This window comes from Gymnodraco acuticeps, unplaced genomic scaffold (assembly GCF_902827175.1).
Source record: "Gymnodraco acuticeps unplaced genomic scaffold, fGymAcu1.1, whole genome shotgun sequence".
NCBI classification, from domain to species: domain Eukaryota; kingdom Metazoa; phylum Chordata; class Actinopteri; order Perciformes; family Bathydraconidae; genus Gymnodraco; species Gymnodraco acuticeps.
The window spans coordinates 1-23575 of record NW_022991303.1 but is presented as its reverse complement, the minus strand read 5'-3'; the positions used below and the strand labels follow the sequence as shown (position 1 = coordinate 23575).

The 23575-nt window shown below is 42.3% G+C and overlaps 1 pseudogene; it reads right to left on the bottom strand.

The window, feature by feature from the left end:
• The window catches only part of LOC117562407, a 29506-nt pseudogene extending 5980 nt beyond the window's left edge, over positions 1–23526 (bottom strand).
• Between the last annotated feature and the right edge of the window lie 49 nt (positions 23527–23575).

The following is a 23575-nucleotide window of genomic DNA, read 5'->3' as shown; positions in this document are numbered from 1 at the left end:
TGTCTCTTCTACATCAACATGTGTCCCCTCTTCTTCATGTCTCTTCTACATCAACATGTGTCCCCTCTTCTTCATGTCTCTTCTACATCAACATGTGTCCCCTCTTCTTCATGTCTCTTCTACATCAACATGTGTCCCCTCTTCTCCATGTCTCTTCTACAACATGTGTCCCCTCTTCTTCATGTCTCTTCTACATCAACATATGTCCCCTCTTCTTCATGTCTCTTCTACATCAACATGTGTCCCCTCTTCTTCATGTCTCTTCTACATCAACATGTGTCCCCTCTTCTCCATGTCTCTTCTACAACATGTGTCCTCTCTTCTTCATGTCTCTTCTACATCAACATGTGTCCCCTCTTCTTCATGTCTCTTCTACATCAACATGTGTCCCCTCTTCTTCATGTCTCTTCTTCATCAACATGTGTCCCCTCTTCTTCATGTCTCTTCTACATCAACATGTGTCCCCTCTTCTTCATGTCTCTTCTACATCAACATGTGTCCCCTCTTCTTCATGTCTCTTCTACATCAACATGTGTCCCCTCTTCTTCATGTCTCTTCTACATCAACATGTGTCCCCTCTTCTTCATGTCTCTTCTACATCAACATGTGTCCGCTCTTCTTCATGTCTCTTCTACATCAACACGTGTCCCCTCTTCTTCATGTCTCTTCTACATCAACATGTGTCCTCTCTTCTTCTTGTCTCTTCTACATCAACATGTGTCCCCTCTTCTTCATGTCTCTTCTACATCAACATGTGTCCCCTCTTCTTCATGTCTCTTCTACATCAACATGTGTCCCCTCTTCTTCATGTCTCTTCTACATCAACATGTGTCCCCTCTGTAGAAAGAGACTCTGAAAGTTTCAGGAACAAAGATTCTCTCTCTTTTTGATCAATTTCTATCAAAACCTGTCTGAAAATGAGCTGATCAGATTTTGGCCACTTTATGATGTCATAACGATGTTTTGTCTTGTGTAACCATTAGCCAATCAGCAGCCAAGGTAACCCCCACCATATCACGATGAAAAATAGTATAATAGAGAACCGCAGTGACGCCTCCTAAAACCCGGAAGTAAGTTATCATTTTTACCACTTCCGGTTCCTTCGTCAAAAGCAATGGGATTTCTCCCTAGGATTTTGGAAAATATCTGGAACTAAGGTCTGTGGTTGAGACACATTGAAGAGACAGATCACGTTTTGTTCTACGACATTAAATACATCAGCAGTGACCCCACTGGTGATTTTTGAAGAGTTTACGTGTCTGAAAAACGATGGTTGTTACCAAGTGGCTGAATATGACTACAGAGGTCGTGGAGGCCGTTGTACGTCATTACACCGAACACGCAGTGGCGACTGGTCATTAGGGGTACAGCCCCACCTAGTTTCAGCAGAAAGTATTAAAAATAATGATTAAAAAAAAACTTATATATTAAAAAAAAAAAAAAAAAAAAAATATTTTAAGATCATGTTTAGTCGTCTGATTCGTCTCATTGCTGTTTTAGTCTGTGTTCTTCTAATTAGTGTCTACAGTGTGTGCCCATTGAGCTGTTTAGAGCCATGTGGGACAAGACGCGATCATGCCCCTCCCTCTCACTGTCTAAGTGAACGGTGACTGTAAAAACGACACTGCGCATGCTCAGAGTATTTTCCGATTTAATGTGTGGCAAAAAAATAATGACCATAGGGGCATAGAGCTGCCATCCCCACCATACGTCCTCTCACATAATTCAGAGCTGATTGGCTGTAAGTACGTGTGCCGCGAAAAGTGTGGTGTGTGAAGAGGAGACCAGAGAGCTGCAGTGAGGCGTCCTAAAACCAGGAAGTAAGCTGCGCATGGCTTCCCTCCACAAAAAAGCAATGAGATTTCTCCACAGGATTTGAGATAATAGCTCAAAATAAGATCTGTGGGAAACGTAGCTGTTAGATAAATGCACATTTTGTTCAGCCGGATAATAGCCACATGTCTACCCTACTTTTATCATTTTCTAATCATAAATCTATCGATTAGATTTATGATAGACTTTTGAAACTACAAGAAGATAAGGAGGACTTTTACAAAAAAGTAATAGAGATGTTTGTCCAGAAGGATAGCATGGACTTCATCTTCAAGTCAAGGTAAGACTGCAATTTTATTGAAAATGGGATTTTGCTAAGAGAGAACAATTCAATATTTAAATGATAAAATTACATGTTTTGGGTATCCTTTTGTTGAACTGTCTGTTTAAAATTAATTGAAGCATCAGACTAAAAAAGCTTTTGAAAATAATATTATATTTTGATTTAGGTCAAAATATAATATTTGTAAACCTGAAGAGTCAGAGCCTCACCAGCCATGAACCTCACTGCAGAAGCTTATATATAGACATCTAAGTTTTTTGTGCCCCACCACTTCTGTACATATAAAAACGCCACTGCGAACACGTAAACACTCCTCTAAGTTTGTTTGCCCTGTTCTGCTTGAAAGCAAGTACCTGCCTCCTGCAAAGTGTTCAAACAAATGCTTCAACTTGTACCATTTTGAATCTGTAGTTTTGAATATGGATCTAAAGTTGCGTGACGTTGAAGCAGCGACCCTGCTGTAGTTCGTTTATAGCATAACGTTAGCATTTTGCTTCTGGCGACTAGATTTATGATTCGAAAATGATAAAAGTAGGGTAGACATGTGGATATTATCCGGCTGAACAAAACGTGATCCGTCTCTTAAACGTGTTTCAACCACAGACCTTATTTCCAGCTATTTTCCAAAATCCTATGGAGAAATTGCGTTGGTTTTTGACGAAGGAACCGGAAGGAGTTTACTTGCGGGTTTTAGGATGCGTCACTGCGGTTCTCTATAGGAGACCTTTAAACAACTCAAAAATATCTGCAAACTTTTTTTGTTGCATCTCTAGCCCGGCCTTTCTAAATCACAGGACATATACTGGTGTGTTAGTTTGTTGGTACTCACTCGGCCTTGGCGTTGAAGACGTGCGTCGCCCAGCCGTCCATGAAGCGCGGGTCTCGTGTGAACCACAGCGCCACCATCAGGATGAGCAGCCCCAGAACGTTGAGCTCTCCGTAACTCACCGGGCCCAGACGCCGGTGCTCCTCCCGCATCACTTCGTACGCCGCTCGCTCCTTCTCCGTGTGCACCGTCCCGCAACCCCACGTCTTCCTCAGGCTGAACGGAAAACACAGAGAATTTAACTTTCCAGTCGTGCTTGGGTCGAATATGACCTATTTTCCAATGTTTTCGTATGTCAGAATTAGGGGTTCTTTCATCTAATCAGCACAAAAACAACATGGATGGTTCCATACGTTCTTTGAATGACAAATGGATGATCACTACTTCCATTGAAGTATCGTTGGTCTATAATTGGTACATTTTGATTGGATTTCTGACTGAACTTTGGCATTTACCAGTATGTGATTATCTGTCCACTCTTTTCCTCAAGCTAAAGTCAAAATAATCAACCTTTTTGCCTTTTCTTTACTCAAATATAAGGTTTAAATTTTGTGCAAATTGGGTCTATTGTCCCTAAATTGCAGAAATAAGAGAAACACTTGTATAAATAAGTTGGATTTAAGGTATCTAAACGCAGTAGCACATTATTGCACATATTTTGTTCCAATTATATTTTCTACGTTTTCAATCATATTCAATGTAAATACGTTAATGTTATTATAGTTTTCTTCAAATAGTTTTCTATCACCAACACACTAAGTCAAATTCCTCGTGTGTGTCAACCTACCTGGTGATAAACCTGTTTCTGAATTGGCTGATGTTTTATACTATATCTTTTATAAACAGTCAAACCAGACCTTGAAGGGAAGACAATACAAAGGTTGACGATCTGTAGATTAATGGGTGTATTATCGTATCCTGGCGACTCACTTGCAGCCGAATGAAGAGGAACTGCAGCCAGAACCAGGGCGAGCGTCAGCGTCAGCAGCATCGTGGGGAAACGCGAACAAGAACCAGGACGCAAAGTTGATCACGTCTCCGTTCTGAGGGAGAGAGTCTACGAGGGAGAGACAGAAAATAAAGATCGTAAGAGTTAAACTACTTAACTTATAAAGAATATCATCAATATGTATTCATTTAAGGTCCTCAATTCTGCTGTTGTTGCTAATAAATCTCTTCTGTTTTCAGTAGTCGCCAGAAAACATTTAAAACTAAGTCTAACATCCTCGAGTCACAACAATTCACTCAAGTCTGTTGGTTTAAAGTCTTGGACAGCTGTTGTCTGTAGCCGATCCAACCAAACATTTAAACAACCGATAGCAGGGCTTACATATAAAAACGTTTCTACTTTAAACAAAATAACCCTCACTTGTCTAAAACTGGGACCTTAATCTGATCCACCAATGAGGAATGGAGGTTATGAATTTGACCAAACCTTCGATGACAGTACTTCAGTACTGCCAGGTTTTCAGACACTAAACAGAGGGCCTCGGAAACCTGATGGTCAATGGGTACTGGTTCTAAATGTGAAATCGTGTGGAACAAAACAATAGTTCTCTCCAAACAATCATAAGGGAAACCCAACACCTTTAACCACAGGTGACTCCAGTCCTACCCCGATCCACTGCTGGTACCTTTAGCTAGCTAACTAACTAACTAACTAACTGTTAAGACTAACTAGCAGTGGTGTAATGTAACTAAGTACATTTTCTCAAGTACTGCACTCAAGAACAACTTGTACTTTACTACTTTTTAGGTCTACTGGACTATATTTTGTAGACATGAATTAAAAGTTACTTTTCAGATTCAAATTATTAGCAAGTACAACACATAAATCCACTAATAAATAAACATTGCTACATATATATATAGTTAAGATATCCAGCAGCAGTATATAAAGTCATTTAGAATAGAACTGGATCATATGGACCAACCTAGCAGGAGGTGTCAGCAGTTTGCAGAGATGAAGGTTAACATTAGCATCTAAAGGCAGAGATGGCAAAAGTACACACATCCTTTACTCGAGTAGAAGTACAGATACTCGTGTTTAAAAATACTCTGGTGAAAGTAGAAGTACTGACTAAACTTCTTTACTCAAGTCAAAGTAAAGAGGCTTTGAATGTACTTCAGTAGAAAGTACCCATAACTAGCAGCTGGTTTAAAGAGTACCTGACCTCCCTTTATATTAATAGAACAATAATGTCATTGTTAGCTAATGAATGTTTCCATGCTGAACAACGGCAACATGACAACGTTTCCATTGGTCCCTCTTCTTTAGAGAAGACCAGGAAATGATGGATACACGGATCGTGTTCAAATCAATAGGCACGCAATGACTCTAAAGAATAATGATCACGCATCAAACACACATTCAGACTAAAGGAACCAGCTGTTTGGGAAATGAGAGAAGTAGAAAGTACAGGTATTTGAGTTCAACATGTGAGAAGTAGAAAGTACAGGTATTTGAGTTCAACATGTAAGAAGTAGAAAGTACAGGTATTTGTGTTCAACATGTAGAAGTAGAAAGTACAGGTATTTGAGTTCAAATGTGAGAAGTAGAAGTACAGGTATTTGAGTTCAACATGTGAGAAGTAGAAAGTACAGGTATTTGAGTTCAACATGTAAGAAGTAGAAAGTACAGGTATTTGAGTTCAACATGTAAGAAGTAGAAAGTACAGGTATTTGAGTTCAACATGTGAAGTAGAAAGTACAGGTATTTGAGTTCAACATGTAAGAAGTAGAAAGTACAGGTATTTGAGTTCAACATGTAAGAAGTAGAAAGTACAGGTATTTGAGTTCAACATGTAAGAAGTAGAAAGTACAGGTATTTGAGTTCAACATGTAAGAAGTAGAAAGTACAGGTATTTGAGTTCAACATGTGAGAAGTAGAAAGTACAGGTATTTGAGTTCAACATGTAAGAAGTAGAAAGTACAGGTATTTGAGTTCAACATGTAAGAAGTAGAAAGTACAGGTATTTGAGTTCAACATGTAAGAAGTAGAAAGTACAGGTATTTGAGTTCAACATGTAAGAAGTAGAAAGTACAGGTATTAGAGTTCAACATGTAAGAAGTAGAAAGTACAGGTATTTGAGTTCAACATGTAAGAAGTAGAAAGTACAGGTATTTGTGTTCAACATGTAGAAGTAGAAAGTACAGGTATTTGAGTTCAACATGTAAGAAGTAGAAAGTACAGGTATTTGTGTTCAACATGTAAGAAGTAGAAAGTACAGGTATTTGAGTTCAACATGTAAGAAGTAGAAAGTATAGGTATTTGGGTTCAACATGTAAGAAGTAGAAAGTACAGGTATTTGGGTTCAACATGTAAGAAGTAGAAAGTACAGGTATTTGAGTTCAACATGTGAGAAGTAGAAAGTACAGGTATTTGAGTTCAACATGTGAGAAGTAGAAAGTACAGGTATTTGTGTTCAACATGAAAGAAGTAGAAAGTACAGGTATTTGAGTTCAACATGTAAGAAGTAGAAAGTACAGGTATTTGGGTTCAACATGTAAGAAGTAGAAAGTACAGGTATTTATGTTCAACATGAAAGAAGTAGAAAGTACAGGTATTTGAGTTCAACATGTAAGAAGTAGAAAGTACAGGTATTTGTGTTCAACATGAAAGAAGTAGAAAGTACAGGTATTTGTGTTCAACATGAAAGAAGTAGAAAGTACAGGTATTAGAGTTCAACATGTAAGAAGTAGAAAGTACAGGTATTTGAGTTCAACATGTGAGAAGTAGAAAGTACAGGTATTTGGGTTCAACATGTAAGAAGTAGAAAGTACAGGTATTTGAGTTCAACATGTAAGAAGTAGAAAGTACAGATATTTGAGTTCAACATGTAAGAAGTAGAAAGTACAGGTATTTGTGTTCAACATGAAAGAAGTAGAAAGTACAGGTATTTGAGTTCAAAATGTAAGAAGTAGAAAGTACAGGTATTTGAGTTCAACATGTAAGAAGTAGAAAGTACAGGTATTTGGGTTCAACATGTAAGAAGTAGAAAGTACAGGTATTTATGTTCAACATGAAAGAAGTAGAAAGTACAGGTATTTGAGTTCAACATGTAAGAAGTAGAAAGTACAGGTATTTGTGTTCAACATGAAAGAAGTAGAAAGTACAGGTATTTGTGTTCAACATGAAAGAAGTAGAAAGTACAGGTATTAGAGTTCAACATGTAAGAAGTAGAAAGTACAGGTATTTGAGTTCAACATGTGAGAAGTAGAAAGTACAGGTATTTGAGTTCAACATGTAAGAAGTAGAAAGTACAGGTATTTGGGTTCAACATGTAAGAAGTAGAAAGTACAGGTATTTGAGTTCAACATGTAGAAGTAGAAAGTACAGATATTTGAGTTCAACATGTAAGAAGTAGAAAGTACAGGTATTTGTGTTCAACATATAAGAAGTAGAAAGTACAGGTATTTGAATTCAACATGTAAGAAGTAGAAAGTACAGGTATTTGAGTTCAACATGTAAGAAGTAGAAAGTACAGGTATTTGTGTTCAAAATGTAAGAAGTAGAAAGTTCAGGTATTTGTGTTCAACATGTAAGAAGTAGAAAGTACAGGTATTTGTGTTCAACATATAAGAAGTAGAAAGTACAGGTATTTGAGTTCAAAATGTAAGAAGTAGAAAGTACAGGTATTTGAGTTCAACATGTAAGAAGTAGAAAGTACAGGTATTTGGGTTCAACATGTAAGAAGTAGAAAGTACAGGTATTTGTGTTCAACATGAAAGAAGTAGAAAGTACAGGTATTAGAGTTCAACATGTAAGAAGTAGAAAGTACAGGTATTTGTGTTCAACATGAAAGAAGTAGAAAGTACAGGTATTAGAGTTCAACATGTAAGAAGTAGAAAGTACAGGTATTTGTGTTCAACATGTAAGAAGTAGAAAGTACAGGTATTTGAGTTCAACATGTAAGAAGTAGAAAGTACAGGTATTTGGGTTCAACATGTAAGAAGTAGAAAGTACAGGTATTTGGGTTCAACATGTAAGAAGTAGAAAGTACAGGTATTTGAGTTCAACATGTGAGAAGTAGAAAGTACAGGTATTTGAGTTCAACATGTGAGAAGTAGAAAGTACAGGTATTTGTGTTCAACATGAAAGAAGTAGAAAGTACAGGTATTTGGGTTCAACATGTAAGAAGTAGAAAGTACAGGTATTTGTGTTCAACATGAAAGAAGTAGAAAGTACAGGTATTTGAGTTCAACATGTAAGAAGTAGAAAGTACAGGTATTAGAGTTCAACATGTAAGAAGTAGAAAGTACAGGTATTTGAGTTCAACATGTAAGAAGTAGAAAGTACAGGTATTTGAGTTCAACATGTGAGAAGTAGAAAGTACAGGTATTTGGGTTCAACATGTAAGAAGTAGAAAGTACAGGTATTTGAGTTCAACATGTAAGAAGTAGAAAGTACAGGTATTTGAGTTCAACATGTAAGAAGTAGAAAGTACAGGTATTTGAGTTCAACATGTAGAAGTAGAAAGTACAGGTATTTGTGTTCAACATATAAGAAGTAGAAAAGTACAGGTATTTGGGTTCAACATGTAAGAAGTAGAAAGTACAGGTATTTGAGTTCAACATGTAAGAAGTAGAAAGTACAGGTATTTGAGTTCAACATGTAAGAAGTAGAAAGTACAGGTATTTGTGTTCAAAATGTAAGAAGTAGAAAGTTCAGGTATTTGTGTTCAAAATGTAAGAAGTAGAAAGTACAGGTATTTGGGTTCAACATGTAAGAAGTAGAAAGTACAGGTATTTGAGTTCAACATGTAAGAAGTAGAAAGTTCAGGTATTTGTGTTCAAAATGTAAGAAGTAGAAAGTACAGGTATTTGAGTTCAACATGTAAGAAGTAGAAAGTACAGGTATTTGAGTTCAACATGTAAGAAGTAGAAAGTACAGGTATTTGAGTTCAACATGTAGAAGTAGAAAGTACAGGTATTTGTGTTCAACATGTGAGAAGTAGAAAGTACAGGTATTTGGGTTCAACATGTGAGAAGTAGAAAGTACAGGTATTTGAGTTCAACATGTAAGAAGTAGAAAGTACAGGTATTTGGGTTCAACATGTAAGAAGTAGAAAGTACAGGTATTTGAGTTCAACATGTAAGAAGTAGAAAGTACAGGTATTTGAGTTCAACATGTAAGAAGTAGAAAGTACAGGTATTTGTGTTCAAAATGTAAGAAGTAGAAAGTACAGGTATTTGTGTTCAACATGTAGAAGTAGAAAGTACAGGTATTTGAGTTCAACATGTAAGAAGTAGAAAGTACAGGTATTTGTGTTCAACATGTAAGAAGTAGAAAGTACAGGTATTTGAGTTCAACATGTAAGAAGTAGAAAGTACAGGTATTTGTGTTCAACATATAAGAAGTCGAAAGTACAGGTATTTGAGTTCAACATGTAAGAAGTAGAAAGTTCAGGTATTTGTGTTCAAAAATGTAAGAAGTAGAAAGTACAGGTATTTGAGTTCAACATGTAAGAAGTAGAAAGTACAGGTATTTGTGTTCAACATGTGAGAAGTAGAAAGTACAGGTATTTGAGTTCAACATGTGAGAAGTAGAAAGTACAGGTATTTGAGTTCAACATGTAAGAAGTAGAAAGTACAGGTATTTGGGGTCAACATGTAAGAAGTAGAAAGTACAGGTATTTGGGGTCAACATGTGAGAAGTAGAAAGTACAGGTATTTGGGTTCAACATGGGAGAAGTAGAAAGTACAGGTATTTGGGTTCAACATGTAAGAGTAGAAAGTACAGGTATTTGGGTTCAACATGTAAGAAGTAGAAAGTACAGGTATTTGGGTTCAACATGTGAGAAGTAGAAAGTACAGGTATTTGAGTTCAACATGTAAGAAGTAGAAAGTACAGGTATTTGGGTTCAACATGTAAGAAGTAGAAAGTACAGGTATTTGAGTTCAACATGTAAGAAGTAGAAAGTACAGGTATTTGTGTTCAAAATGTAAGAAGTAGAAAGTACAGGTATTTGAGTTCAACATGTAAGAAGTAGAAAGTACAGGTATTTGAGTTCAACATGTAAGAAGTAGAAAGTACAGGTATTTGTGTTCAACATGTAAGAAGTAGAAAGTACAGGTATTTGTGTTCAACATGTAAGAAGTAGAAAGTACAGGTATTTGGGTTCAACATGTAAGAAGTCAAAGTAAAAAGTGGTCAGAAAAATAAGTAGTGGAGTAAAGTACTGATACCAGAGAAATGTACTACTATAGTAATGAAGTATTTGTAATCCACTACTTCCCACCCCTGATCTAAAGGTTGGTTATGATCACGTACTGGCTCATCTGGCCCATCAGCACCAGGTTGGGTCCGGTGCCGGTCAGCGTGGCGATGCCTCCGATGCTCGCAGCGTAGCAAACACTCAGCAGGAGTCCTTTACTCATCCTCCTCTTCTCCTCGACTTCATCGCTCAGCTCCTCCAGCTCCATCTGACAGCAGACGCTCTCCAGCAGCACTGCACTCATTATCATCATGTTTTACTACATGTTGAACACTAATATGGGTCATTTTCCAACGGCGCATCAGTTTCAAGAGTGGTTTTATCTTCCTGTAGGTTAGTTTCAGATCATTTATTAAAAAACAACTTGTAGAGACGTGATGATCTCTTCATTAACAGACGGTGTTGTAGCTGTGATCTCATTAAAATAACTTTATTACTGCTATCTACTGCTATTTTTGGTCTTATTTCCTCAAATATGGTGGCTGGTCCTGCAAACCAAGCTAGCCAGCGAGTGTGCACGTTAGCAGGAAACTCAAAATCAACTTCTCTCTTTTTAGCTGCAACCTATTGTCCAAATATGGTTCCCTCCTAAAACCACAAAATGAAGTTTCTAAAATGGTACGTCTAAAACAGTATCCAAACCAATGGGTGTGATCCCACTCTTTCAACTCCTATTTGACTAACAATGGTTTCTTGGAAGGAAGACGAAGATTTGTTTTCCGTTCCTTCACATGTAGGTTCAGATATTATTTGGTTGGCATCCTGTGAACTCACCAGGCCCGGTGTTGGCGCCCTGTGACGGAGGTTTGTCCGTCTCCACCTCCGATGAAGCCTTCTCCTCAGAGGACCGGTTGTCTTGTACGTTGCTGGTTGTCTCTTGCGTCTCCTGTGTTATGTTTGCTCCATTCAGACCTGAGAGGAGTCATTCAGAAGTTCAAAATCAGACTCAGAAAAACTTCAGTATCTTCGGAATCCATCGTATTTCAAGTCAGAATCAGAATACCTTTACTCGTCCCACAGAGGGGACATTTGCATTTGTTACAGCAAGAAAAAAGCCACAAACGCTTAATATGAACTAAGAAGCATGCATACAAAATATTAAAGATAAACATGTTTAAAAAAATTACACAATTTACAAATACACATCTTGTAACAGGTATTACAGTACAGTTATTAATGGCATATATTGCAGATAATTGGTATTTCACAACCTGTGATAGCATGGTCTATGTACCAGGGACCATCATTGGTTATCACTCAATGATATAAAGGTTAGCAACATCAGAATCATTGGAATTCAAAATAAATACGTTTTCTGAAGCAAACAGACACTAACGGCCCGTCCACACTACAGCTTCGACAGCTTCAAAATCGGTTTCCAACGCGTCTGCCCATTCACTTTGAATGGGGTGACGTCACGTTGCCTCTAGTGATGTGTCGGTCGCGAACGAGCCGGCTCAAAGAGCCGGCTCTTTTAAGTGAACGACGGGAGCCGGCTCTCGCCCGCGAACGAGCCGGTTTTTTTTGTTGTTGTGCGGAGGGATCTAGATCGGCTTGAAGGCACATTATGCAATGTGCACATTATCCCGCTTATTACATGGCCACATTCTCAACAAAGTAACGACGTGACTCCCAATATTAATTGAAATGCTTCTATGGATTTAGAAAATGATTTTATTGATTTAAAAAATAGTTTTATTGATTTAAATTGACATGCATCCGCTAAGAAAAGTAGTCCGTTGTTACTGTTTGAACTACGTAGCAACGGCAGGAACTGCTTCGATAGTGTTTTTGAGGAGCTTTTTGATTACAGATTTGAAAACATCGTTGCTTGCTTTAAAAGTAGCTCAATTCATGATGTCAAACCTTGGGAAGTATCTAGATATCCCTGCCCTAATGCCAAAGTAACTGGCAACTGAATATGTGTCGCCGTTTGATGTCTATGTCTGGGCCGCTGCGTAAAAAGGAGGGTTTCTGCCCCATTACTTCTCTTCTTACTTCTATAAGAATAACACACGGAGGACGGAGATCTCTTTTTCTCCTCCTCTTCTGACAGCCCAGCAGCTGATCTCAGAGCACGCTCCCCTCTCCTGCAGGGGGGCGTGGTCAGCTGCAGCTCACAGAATCAGCCCTCTGCAAAAACAGCGCTGGAAAGAGCAAATAGAGGCATGGCTAAAATGCAGGATCTTTTTGGTATTTTGAAAAAAAAACAATATTTATATACTTTATATACTTTATATAGGTCGATACAGTAGCCCCTTTTTTAAAATTGTTTTTATAGGTGTTGCTATCTGTTTTGTGTAGCGAGGTTCTACAAGCAAGTCAATGCATTCATTGGGTAGTATCAGAGAGTTACATGGGTCTGTAAATGCAATGAAAACAATTGGCCACAGCAAATGATTTATATTAAACATGTAATTTTTACTTTTGAATACTTCAGTACAAAGGTTGTATTGAATAATTTAAGTGATATATGTGTACACATATAATTAGTCAAAACAGGGCTACATTTGATTTAATTAAAAGGTATAATAAGTGGTAAACTGAAGAGCCGTTTGGGAGCCAAAAGAGCCGGCTCTTCTTGGTGAGCCGAGCCAAATGATCCGGCTCACCAAGAAGAGCCGGAATTCCCATCACTAGTTGCCTCGCTTTTCGCCGAACTGAATTGTGGGTAGCATAGAGGTCCGTCTCCGGCGTCAGAAGTTGAACATTGCCGGAGACGCCGTAGTAGCCAGCGCCAGCCAATCAAATCCCGTTTCTGAAAATCTGACAGCTCAAGCCGTAGCCAATCAAACCGCGTCTAAGCTGGGAGAGATATCCCGCCGTTCATTTCTATATTTAAAATAAAGATGGAGGAGAAACTAATTATCGCCGTAGCAAATCACCCGGTTTTGTATGAGCAGACCCTCTTCACCTACCGGATACAAACCGGAGGAACCAGGCATGGAGGGAGGTGGCAGAGACAGTGGGTGAAACTGGTAGGTTTTCGCCTGTTTGGGGAGTTTATATATATATATATATTGCTCCCATAAAATCCCCGGGGGTTTTTGCTTTGTATGTCGGGGGCGGGAGATTCATGTGATTGGTTGTTGGTCGCGTTGCTCGAATAAAATCCCCAAGCTTTCAGACACGCCCAGCTCCAAGCTTTTTTTGAAGCTGTAGTGTGGACGCTCCGTAACACTCCAGTTACAATTTGATAAATATATTTCCCTAAATTGAACCAGCTGGGAACCAAACCAGCACCAAGTGGAGAAGGGTTCATATCCATGCTTCCCACAAGATGAACCTCCTAGACGCCGGCGATCTTCTGACTTTACCTCTGGTGCTTCCTTAAAGTTAATGCTCTGGTGTTTAAGTGAAATGTCTTGAACACATTGGATATATTGCTATACGTTTACAAAAGTAAAAGTCATTTGAATCTGAACACGATCAACAGAAACCTGGGTCAAAGTCCTGTTTTTGTTTGACCTATCAGACCGCCCTGAACTTATGGAGACTTTTATCAGAGACACATTTAGCATTTTCTTTGAAATGTAAACGCAGTATTGAGGTTTCGTTTGGCTAAATGATCGCAGGTCTGTAATCGTTAGTCTCCCTCCCTTCATCAGAGACTCTTCTTTGCACTGCATGAGTCTTGCTCTAATCGGGCTGGTTTCTCTAAATCAGTATTCACAGCATCACAATAAACAAATGATCAGGTTTTTCAACTTGATTATTTATTCACGTATTGTGATGCTGTGAACTACTTATCGTGTAAATGTGAACGATCCACATCCAGGGGTGTTTCTGTGAGCTTCCTCCCTGCCTGTGTAGAAGCTGCTCATAACCAACTGGCCTTTGCAGGATTAATAAAGTCGTGGATTGATTGATTGTCTGCCGTATTTGGGTCCAGCATGTCATCAGTCGTACCGCTCTCCAGGCTGTTGCTGGCAGCAGTTTGCAGGGTGTGGCTGGGTCTCTCCTGGTGGTCCTGGTTCAGGTCGACGCTCCTCTTCCTCCGGGCCTCGCTGGACGGCTCAGGCTCCAGGTTCCCGTGCAGCTGCTGCAGGACGGCCTGCACGATGGGCACCATCATGGCGGTGGTGGCCGTGTTGCTGATCCACATGGAGAGGAAGGCGGTCACTCCCATGAAGCCCAGCATCAACCTGCCAGAGGAAGGAAGGAGGCGTTAAAAACGTGACGAAGCTTCAACAAAAAGACCAGAGAACCAGAGTGAAACTCTTAAGGGGCATTTTTTAACCAGTATGACCAATGGTTGACATGCTTACGTTAGCATTCATTTCAAACTGTTGAGGGAAAACAACTATTATGCCTGATGGGAAATCTGAGCGTCAGAATGTGAAACAGTTCGGGCGGAAACAACCGGACACAGACAGAGCGACCGGGTCCGGATCATTTCATAAGAGCAAAAAGGAACTAACAAAGAATTGTTGTTGTTTTTTACAATGGTTCCTAGCTATCAATGGTGCCAATCTAATTAATGGTTTACCGTCTGTAGACAGTTTGTTAGACACAACAACAACAACAACAACAACAACAACAACAACAACGACATAAGACATGGTTCCCAACGGTTCCTTGAAATCCTTGAAAATGTGTAAATATAAAGGGGGACAAGGAACACAAGACTAAATACACAGGGGTAATCACAAGACACAGCTGGAGAGGGGAGGTGACACACAGGGGGGGGGGGGGCAACAGGTGAATACAATCAGACAGGAGGGAAAACACAGAGACAGGCCCAATTCCAAACCACACCCTACCCACTCCCCCTCAACACTCGTTGCTTTGGAACAGCCCTCAATATGGCGGACCCTCCGCGTGAACGCGCAAACGGAGGGGTAGTGTGTAGGGGGAGGTTTGGAATTGGGCCGATAAGACAATCAGACAGGAGGGAGAACACAGAGACAGGAAGCAAATGCAGACATGAGACAGGGGGTGAACATCTTCCAAAGTAAAACCGGAAACTGACTATTCAAAAATAAAACAGAAAATAAACAGTTCAGTGTGACTCACAGAGCGGGCCGGACCCCCACCAGCAGCAGGACCCTCAGAGCGATGCGCTTGTGGAGGTTCCAGTGCTCCACGGCCACGGCCACCATCAGCCCCCCCACAAACAGCATGTTGGTGTCCTTCAGGTACTGCATGCACACCTAAGCAGAGACACACAGGTGGACCACATGATGAGGGAGTAGCCTACTTATATTAAAGGTCTCCTATTATTCTATTTTTAGGGCATATTACAGGTCTCAGATACAGATATATAAAAGACATGTCGATGAACTGTTTTGCTCAAAATACCAAACAGATCAGCTCCGTTGTTCTCCCGTTTTGTGTGTGTGTGTGTGTGTGTGTGTGTGTGTGTGTGTGTGCCTCACGTCTTTGGACTCCATGATGCCCAGCACGGGGAACAGGATGGTCGGCAGCAGTGCCGTCACCGCCAGCGGCAAAACCTCCGTACACCAGAATACCGCCATGAGGAGGATCACATAGGCACATGCTGCCTCCTGCGCGCGCACACACACACACACACACACACACACACACACACACACACACACACACACACACACACACACACACACACACACACACACACACACACACACACACACACACACACACCACACACACACACACACACACACACACACACACACACACACACACACACACACACACACACACACACACACACACACACACACACACACACACACTGTTGAGATCTTCATATGAAGTGAATACTTAAAACGAAAGTTAATTGAGATCATGGTATGAAGTGAATACTTAAAAAACGAAAGTTAATTATAAATCATACATGATCAATCATATTCTTGTATAAACCCATAATGAGAATGCTTCTTGACGGTTTTTGAATATGTATCTATGCTTACAATTTTTTCTGTTGTTATTTTGATAACTTTGCGTTTTGAAAAGAGGGTGTTGTGAGTTTTCATAGTATGTTTAATACTTAAAAACGAAAGTTAGTTATAATCAAATATAATCAATTATATTCTTGTATAACCCACAATGAAAATGCTTCATATTTGAGGTTTTCTATAGTTACAGTATAAACAAAACAAAGTGGTTTGTTTAGGTTGAGTTTTCTTCCTCTCCTCTGGCAGCAGTCCACAGGGAGGGGGGGCTTCACTCTAAGGGGAGAAACATTAGAGGCCAAAGAGAGTTCATGTCCTTTTTACCTCATATGAAAGGGTGTCTTATCCCATAACAGCTGTGGAACATGTCGGGACATGTTTAGCCTTGTACATTAGTGCGCATGCGCAGTTTTCAACTGAATTGGGTGAAGAGGAGGAGTTTGTTTTTTTGGGTTTAGGATCCAGTTTTTTTAGCATAAAGAGACTGTTTTTTTTAGAGGAGACAGAGAGAGAAGAAGAGGGGGGTTGACCCCTGGTAGACTCTCTCCGGGTAGGCTGTGTGCTTCAGAGCTGGGTTAATAGCTCTCGGTAAGGTCCTTCCAGACGGGGTAAATATCTCTCGAATTTATTGGTTGTTGGCTGAGTGGAATGATTTGATGAGAGATGTGTGTATGAACATTATAAATACCGCGACCTGTGGGGAAATCTTGCCCCCCGAATTTTGCGGACAGGTATGGGTTTTTGAGTGTTAATCCGCCGTGTGTGTCGGAAAAAACGGTATGAAACTGATGTGAATTGAGTTGGTAAAAATGAAAAAGTTGAATGCGCTTTTTATTGTCACCGGTCTTTTTACGAGGAAATACCTCTAAATTCTATCGGGAGAATTTTAAAATGTCACAACTGAAATGGGCAGTTGGAATTAAAACATTTTGGTAATAAATGTAAGACTGTTAATTAAAGTTTCATTTGAACATGATCACAGCACGGTTTTTTGTTAGGATGATTATAATGTTGTAAAGAGAGAAGGTAAAAACCCTGTATTAGTTTGGACCTATTTTTCTTCAAATAAACTGATCCCACCTTTTGGACTGGGATAATTTAAAAGACACCTGTGCCCTCCTCTCCTGCTTCCAAGGTAAGATTGCACCCTGCCACACACACTTAGGTAGGAGCACACTCCATTTACTGATATCAAAATCCTTCGGGATCGCTTAAACAGATTAAAAAAGAGTTGAAACTGAATTGAAACAGCAGTTAATTGAAACCTTGGTTCTTCGGGAAGTTAGTAGAGGTGAGATCTTGCTGACGTTGGTGGATCTGAGCCAAGCCGCAAACTTACATAGACTCAATAACTTCGGAAAGGTAAATTAGTAGGTCAGAATAATTTACCGGAATAAATTATCAGGACCACCAAAACTCTAAACAACACACACACACACACACACACACACACACACACACACACACACACACACACACACACACACACACACACACACACACACACACACACACACACACACACACACACACACACACACACACACACACACACACACACACACACACACACACCACACACACACACACACACACACACACACACACATACACATACCATGTATACATCACTTCAGGGGACATTACATTGAGTTACATGCATTTCCTGGAGACTTATCCTAACCTTAACCATAACCAGCATATGCCTAACCCCAGGGGCGGACTGGGGGGAAAAAGTGGCCCGGGGATTAATTGACAGACAGGCCCACTTAATGCGCGGCATGTATCGGCCGCGGTTTTGTGCGCTGTGATGATTCGGCTGTACCTTTAGTAATGAATATGAAATGTTGTGAGGAAATCTTTCCACCAATAATTCCAATAAGTAATCCAAAATGTAGTCACTTCAGGTTTACGAAAGTAACTGTAATCAGATTACTCGTTTTTCAAATGTAACGCGAGCTGAATACAGTTACTTGATTTTTGTATTCTGATTACGTAACACCGTTACATGTATTCCGTTACAACCCAACCCTGGCCACACCCCACTGGGCTGGGCTGGGCCGGAACACTTACAAATGTGGGCCGGTAGGATTTAGGTAAGCAAAAAAAAAAAAGGGAGTGGCCGCAACACTTACAAATGTGGGCCGGTAGGATTTAGGCTTTTTTTTTTTATAAACGTTTTTTTTTTTTTTTTTTGGCCCTTCGGCCCACACACAGCATCGGCCCACCGGGGAAACTCCCGGTATTCCCAATGGCCAGTCCGCCCCTAACCAAGTCTTCACCCTAAAATTAATGATGCCCCTTATGGGGACCTCCATTTTGTCCCCATAAGGGAAGCCAGTCCCCACACGTGACTATGTAAACAGATTTAGGTCCCCACAAGTATAGGAATGCTAGACCACACACACACGCATGCACACACACACACACCTGCTGGGATGACGAAGTGTGGATTTCTGGGAAATGCTCTATTTGTCTACTACTAATAATAATGTAAATATTGATATATAATTAATAATTATTTTACTGTGAACTTCCACCAAATCTTTCCTAGACTTCCTAAGAGTGATGTGATGTTGAATATCTTTTTCTAGTGAGTTTGGAGGGTTGTTTTTTGCACAAAACTCTTTTGCTCACTACGAACCAGAAAACTCATTGCATATTTTAATATATATTCTATCGCAGTTTCTTTCTACTTTCTATTTGCATTCTTCACTTTTGCTGCAGTTGCTATTATATGTTATGTCCTCTTATAATATGTGTATAGCAACGCCCTCAGTCCTGTGGAAACCGTCTCAGTGTGAACTCTTCTCTGACTGACGGTGAACTTTTACTCAGGCCGTGAATCAGTGACAGAGAGAGAGTTAATGTCCCACGGCAGGAAGAAGAGTCTGAGCATAAACAACCTCTAAAGTACATTTACTGCATAAGTGCTTTTCAGTACGACTCTGGGAGTAATTCCACTTTATAATGATATTATTTATAATCAACGTTTTTACTTTATATAAAAAAAGTCACAGACTTTTCCAAAAAAAGGAGGGAAATCCGTAATTTTTCAAATTGTTATCGAATCTTTTTCATTTATTTTCCATATTTCTGGAATTGTTTACTTAACTTAAAGGTCACCTATCATGCTGTTTGTAGGCAATAGCACAGGTCTCAGATATATACAAATCAGATCACATTCTAGCCACGCCTCATATCCCTCTATTTCACTTCCTGTTTCAAAAGTGCTGATTTCGGTATAAAGCTTTAAAAAATAAAAAGGAGGGGTCTGAGCTCGGGTGCGCTGCCAGAAGGGTGGCAGTGAAAGCAGAGGGTCTCGACGAACCAGACCCGGGCGACAGAAGCTGGCTTTGGGGACGTGGAACGTCACCTCTCTGGGGGGGAAGGAGCCGGAGCTTGTGCGGGAGGTGGAGCATTACACGTTACGCACAGCGTCGGCTCTGGAACCTTACTTCTGGATAGGGGTTGGACTCTATTCTTCTCCGGAGTTGCTCAAGGTGTGAGGCGCCGGGCGGGTGTGGGGATACTCACAAGCCCCCGGTTGGGTGCTTCGTTGTTGGAGTTTACCCCAGTGGACGAGAGGGTCGCCTCCCTACTCCTGCGGGTTATGGGGGGGAAAACTCTGACTGTTGTGTGTGCTTATGCACCCAACAGCAGTTCAGAGTATACGGCCTTCTTGGAGATCCTGGAAAGAGTCCTGTATGGGGCTCCTGAAGGGGACTCTTTAATCTTGCTGGGAGACTTCAACGCACATGTGGGCAATGATGGAGACACTTGGAGGGGCGTGATTGGGAGGAACGGCCCCCCTGATCTGAACCGGAGTGGTGGTTTGTTACTGGACTTCTGTGCTAGTCATGGATTGGCCATAACAAGCACCATGTTCGAACATAAGGATGCTCATAAGTGTACGTGGTACCAGAGCACCCTAGGCAGAAGGTCCATGATCGATTTCGTTATCGTAACATCGGACCTGAGGCCGTATGTTTTGGACACTCGGGTAAAGAGAGGGGCGGAGTTGTCAACTGATCACCATCTGGTGGTGAGTTGGGTCGAGTGGCGGGGGAAGCCTCTGGATAGACCTGGTAAGCCCAAACGTGTAGTTCGGGTGAACTGGGAACGTCTGGAGGAGGCCCAAGTTCAGGAGGCCTTCAACTCACACCTCCGGCGGAGCTTTTCGGGCATTCCTGTGGAGGTTGGGGACATTGAACCAGAGTGGTCGGTGTTCAAAGCCTCTATTGCCGAAGCCGCGGCGGGGAGCTGTGGTCTCAAGGTCCTAGGTGCCTCAAGGGGCGGTAACCCTCAAACCTCCTGGTGGACACCGGTGGTCAGGGAAGCCGTCCGACTGAAGAAGGAGGCCTTCAGGGATTTGTTATCCCGGGGGACTCCCGAGGCAGTTGCAAGGTACCGACAGGCCCAAAGGGCAGCAGCCTCATCCGTGGCCGAGGCAAAGCAGCGGGTGTGGGAGAAGTTCGGAGAAGACATGGAGAAGGACTTTCGGGCGGCACCAAAGTTGTTCTGGAAAACTGTCCGACACCTCAGGAGGGGGAAGCAGGGAACCATCCAAGCTGTGTACAGTAAGGATGGGACGTTCTTGACCTCGACTGAGTGTTAGGGCGTTGGAAGGAACACTTTGAGGAACTCCTGAACCCGACAACTCCGCCCTCTATGTTAGAGGCAGAGCTGGAGTATGATGGGGGATCAACACCAATCTCCCGGGGGGAGGTCACTGAGGTCGTCAAACAACTCCACAGTGGCAAAGCCCCGGGGGTGGATGAGATCCGCCCAGAAATGCTGAAGGCTCTGGGTGTTGAGGGACTGTCATGGTTGACACGTCTCATCAACGTTGCGTGGAAGTCGGAAACAGTACCGAAGGAGTGGCAGACCGGGGTGGTGGTTCCCCTTTTTAAAAAGGGGGATCAGAGGGTGTGTGCCAATTACAGAGGCATCACACTACTCAGCCTCCCCGGGAAAGTTTACTCTAAGGTTCTCGAAAGGAGGGTCAGGCCGATTGTCGAACCTCAGATTGAGGAGGAACAATGCGGATTCCGTCCTGGTCGTGGAACGACGGATCAGCTTTTTACTCTCGCAAGGATCCTGGAGGGGGCTTGGGAGTACGCTTATCCGGTCTACATGTGTTTTGTAGACTTGGAGAAGGCGTATGACCGAGTTCCCATGGAGTTACTGTGGGAGGTGCTGCGGGAGTATGGGGTGAGGGGGTCTCTACTCAGGGCCATCCAATCTCTGTACTCCCAAAGCGAGAGCTGTGTCCGGTTCCTCGGCAGTAAGTCGGACCCATTTCCAGGTTAGGTCCCCCCCCACTTAAATCATGTCCACATAGGAAACTAAATACATTTGCACACATCTTGTGTCCAATATCTTTTTGTTTTGGTGGTCACGCCACACCGTGCACGTGCGTGCATGCGCGAGTCATTGTAAGATATCTGGATTAAGAGGTTGCTTTTTCTCTGCACAGCATGAAAGAAAGGTGAAATGAATGTGCTGTGATTTTAGTTTTTTTAAGCAGAGGTTGAGTTCAATAATTTGTACGGCCCTCGGAGGATGTTGAAAAAATTGAAATGGCCCTTGAGAGGAAAAAGGTTCCCCACCCCTGCTCTCAACTAAATGCTGCCGTGATGAAACGCCATATCATGGATTATCAAGGATTCTCTCTGAAACAGTTTGGAGCTCAAAGGCTTTCTCTCTTGCCGGTTATACCACAAGGTGAGTTCCTTTTTATTCCTGCTTCTTCACACACATGCTCTCCAGTGCAGGTTAGCTCTGAGTGTTAGCGATGCTAATGTAAACACAGACCATATTACGTCCAAAACAGTCGGCCATTGTTTCTGATAGCAACGTTTCTGATTGGGCCGTGGGTCCACATTTCAGATATTACGTCATATCGGACGCAAATCTGGATCAGCTCCGTTGTTCCCCGTTTTTAGAGATTTGGGTACGGAGGAAAAGAGAGAGGGTTTTGTTTTCTGACGCTGCGTGTGTTCCCGGGGACACACCGGGGACACACCGGGGACACACCGGGGACACACAGGGGACACACCGGGGGACACACCGGGGGACACACCGGGGACACACCGGGGACACACAGGGGGACACACTGGGGACACACCGGGACACACACCGGGACACACACCGGGGACACACCGGGGACACACCGGGGGACACACCGGGGACACACCGGGGGACACACCGGGGACACACCGGGGACACACAGGGACACACACCGGGGACACACAGGGACACACACCGGGGACACACCGGGGACACACCGGGGACACACTGGGGACACACCGGGGACACACCGGGGGACACACCGGGGACACACCGGGGACACACCGGGGGGACACACCGGGGACACACTGGGGACACACTGGGGACACACCGGGGACACACCGGGGGACACACCGGGGACACACCGGGGACACACCGGGGACACACCGGGGACACACCGGGGGACACACCGGGGGGACACCGGGGGGACACCGGGGGGGACACAGGGACACACACCGGGGACACACCAGGGACACACCAGGGACACACTGGGGACACACTGGGGACACACAGGGGGACACACCGGGGACACACAGGGGGACACACCGGGGGACACACCGGGGACACACCGGGGACACACAGGGGGACACACCGGGGGGGACACCGGGGGGACACCGGGGACACACTGGGGACACACTGGGGACACACCGGGGACACACAGGGGGACACACCGGGGACGCACCGGGGACACACAGGGGACGCACCGGGGACACACAGGGGACGCACCGGGGACACATGTTGATGGAGAGAAGACATCAAAAAGTGACTTTTGCCTGATAGGTCCCCTTTTAATGTGAAGTATACCTTTTTTGCCTATAATAATAATATGATATATATTGTTCTGCACAATGACAATGATTTTTACAATTTACAGGCACCTGAAATCTTCTTCAATAACTATAACTTTTTTTTTATGTAACATTTTCCAGAGCTCCATATTTCACTTATTTTTAAGACATTGATGTTTTCCAATTGTTTGTTTACATTTTTTTACTTTTAAATTTGACTTTTTAAATCCTACTTTAGAGGAATTTCCAACCACATTTCTAGATGCGATAATGTAAAATAAGGTTTTCTGCACAATGACTTCTTACTGTTTGTACTTCATATGACCCAGTGTTCACGTTTGACCCGTCAGCTGTGTGTGAAGCAGGTCATGCTCTTTAAAGTGTTTCAATATGTAGTTCCTCACCGTGGTGCTCAGGGCCAGCGGCAGCAGCAGGAAGGGGCTGCACACGAGGACCAGGACCCCCCTCCACCTCCACACCTGCCGCAGCATTCTCACACGCAGAGGAATAACCGACATGCTGAGGAAGAGGAGGAGGAAGAAGAGGAAGAAGAAGAAGAAGAAGAGTTTAAATGTCTGTGAATCAGCTCCTGAGCGTCTCTTCACTTCTGTGTCTCCGTCTGTCTCTCAATGTGATGCCCTGCACGGCTGACACTACATATTAACTCTCTCTCCTCT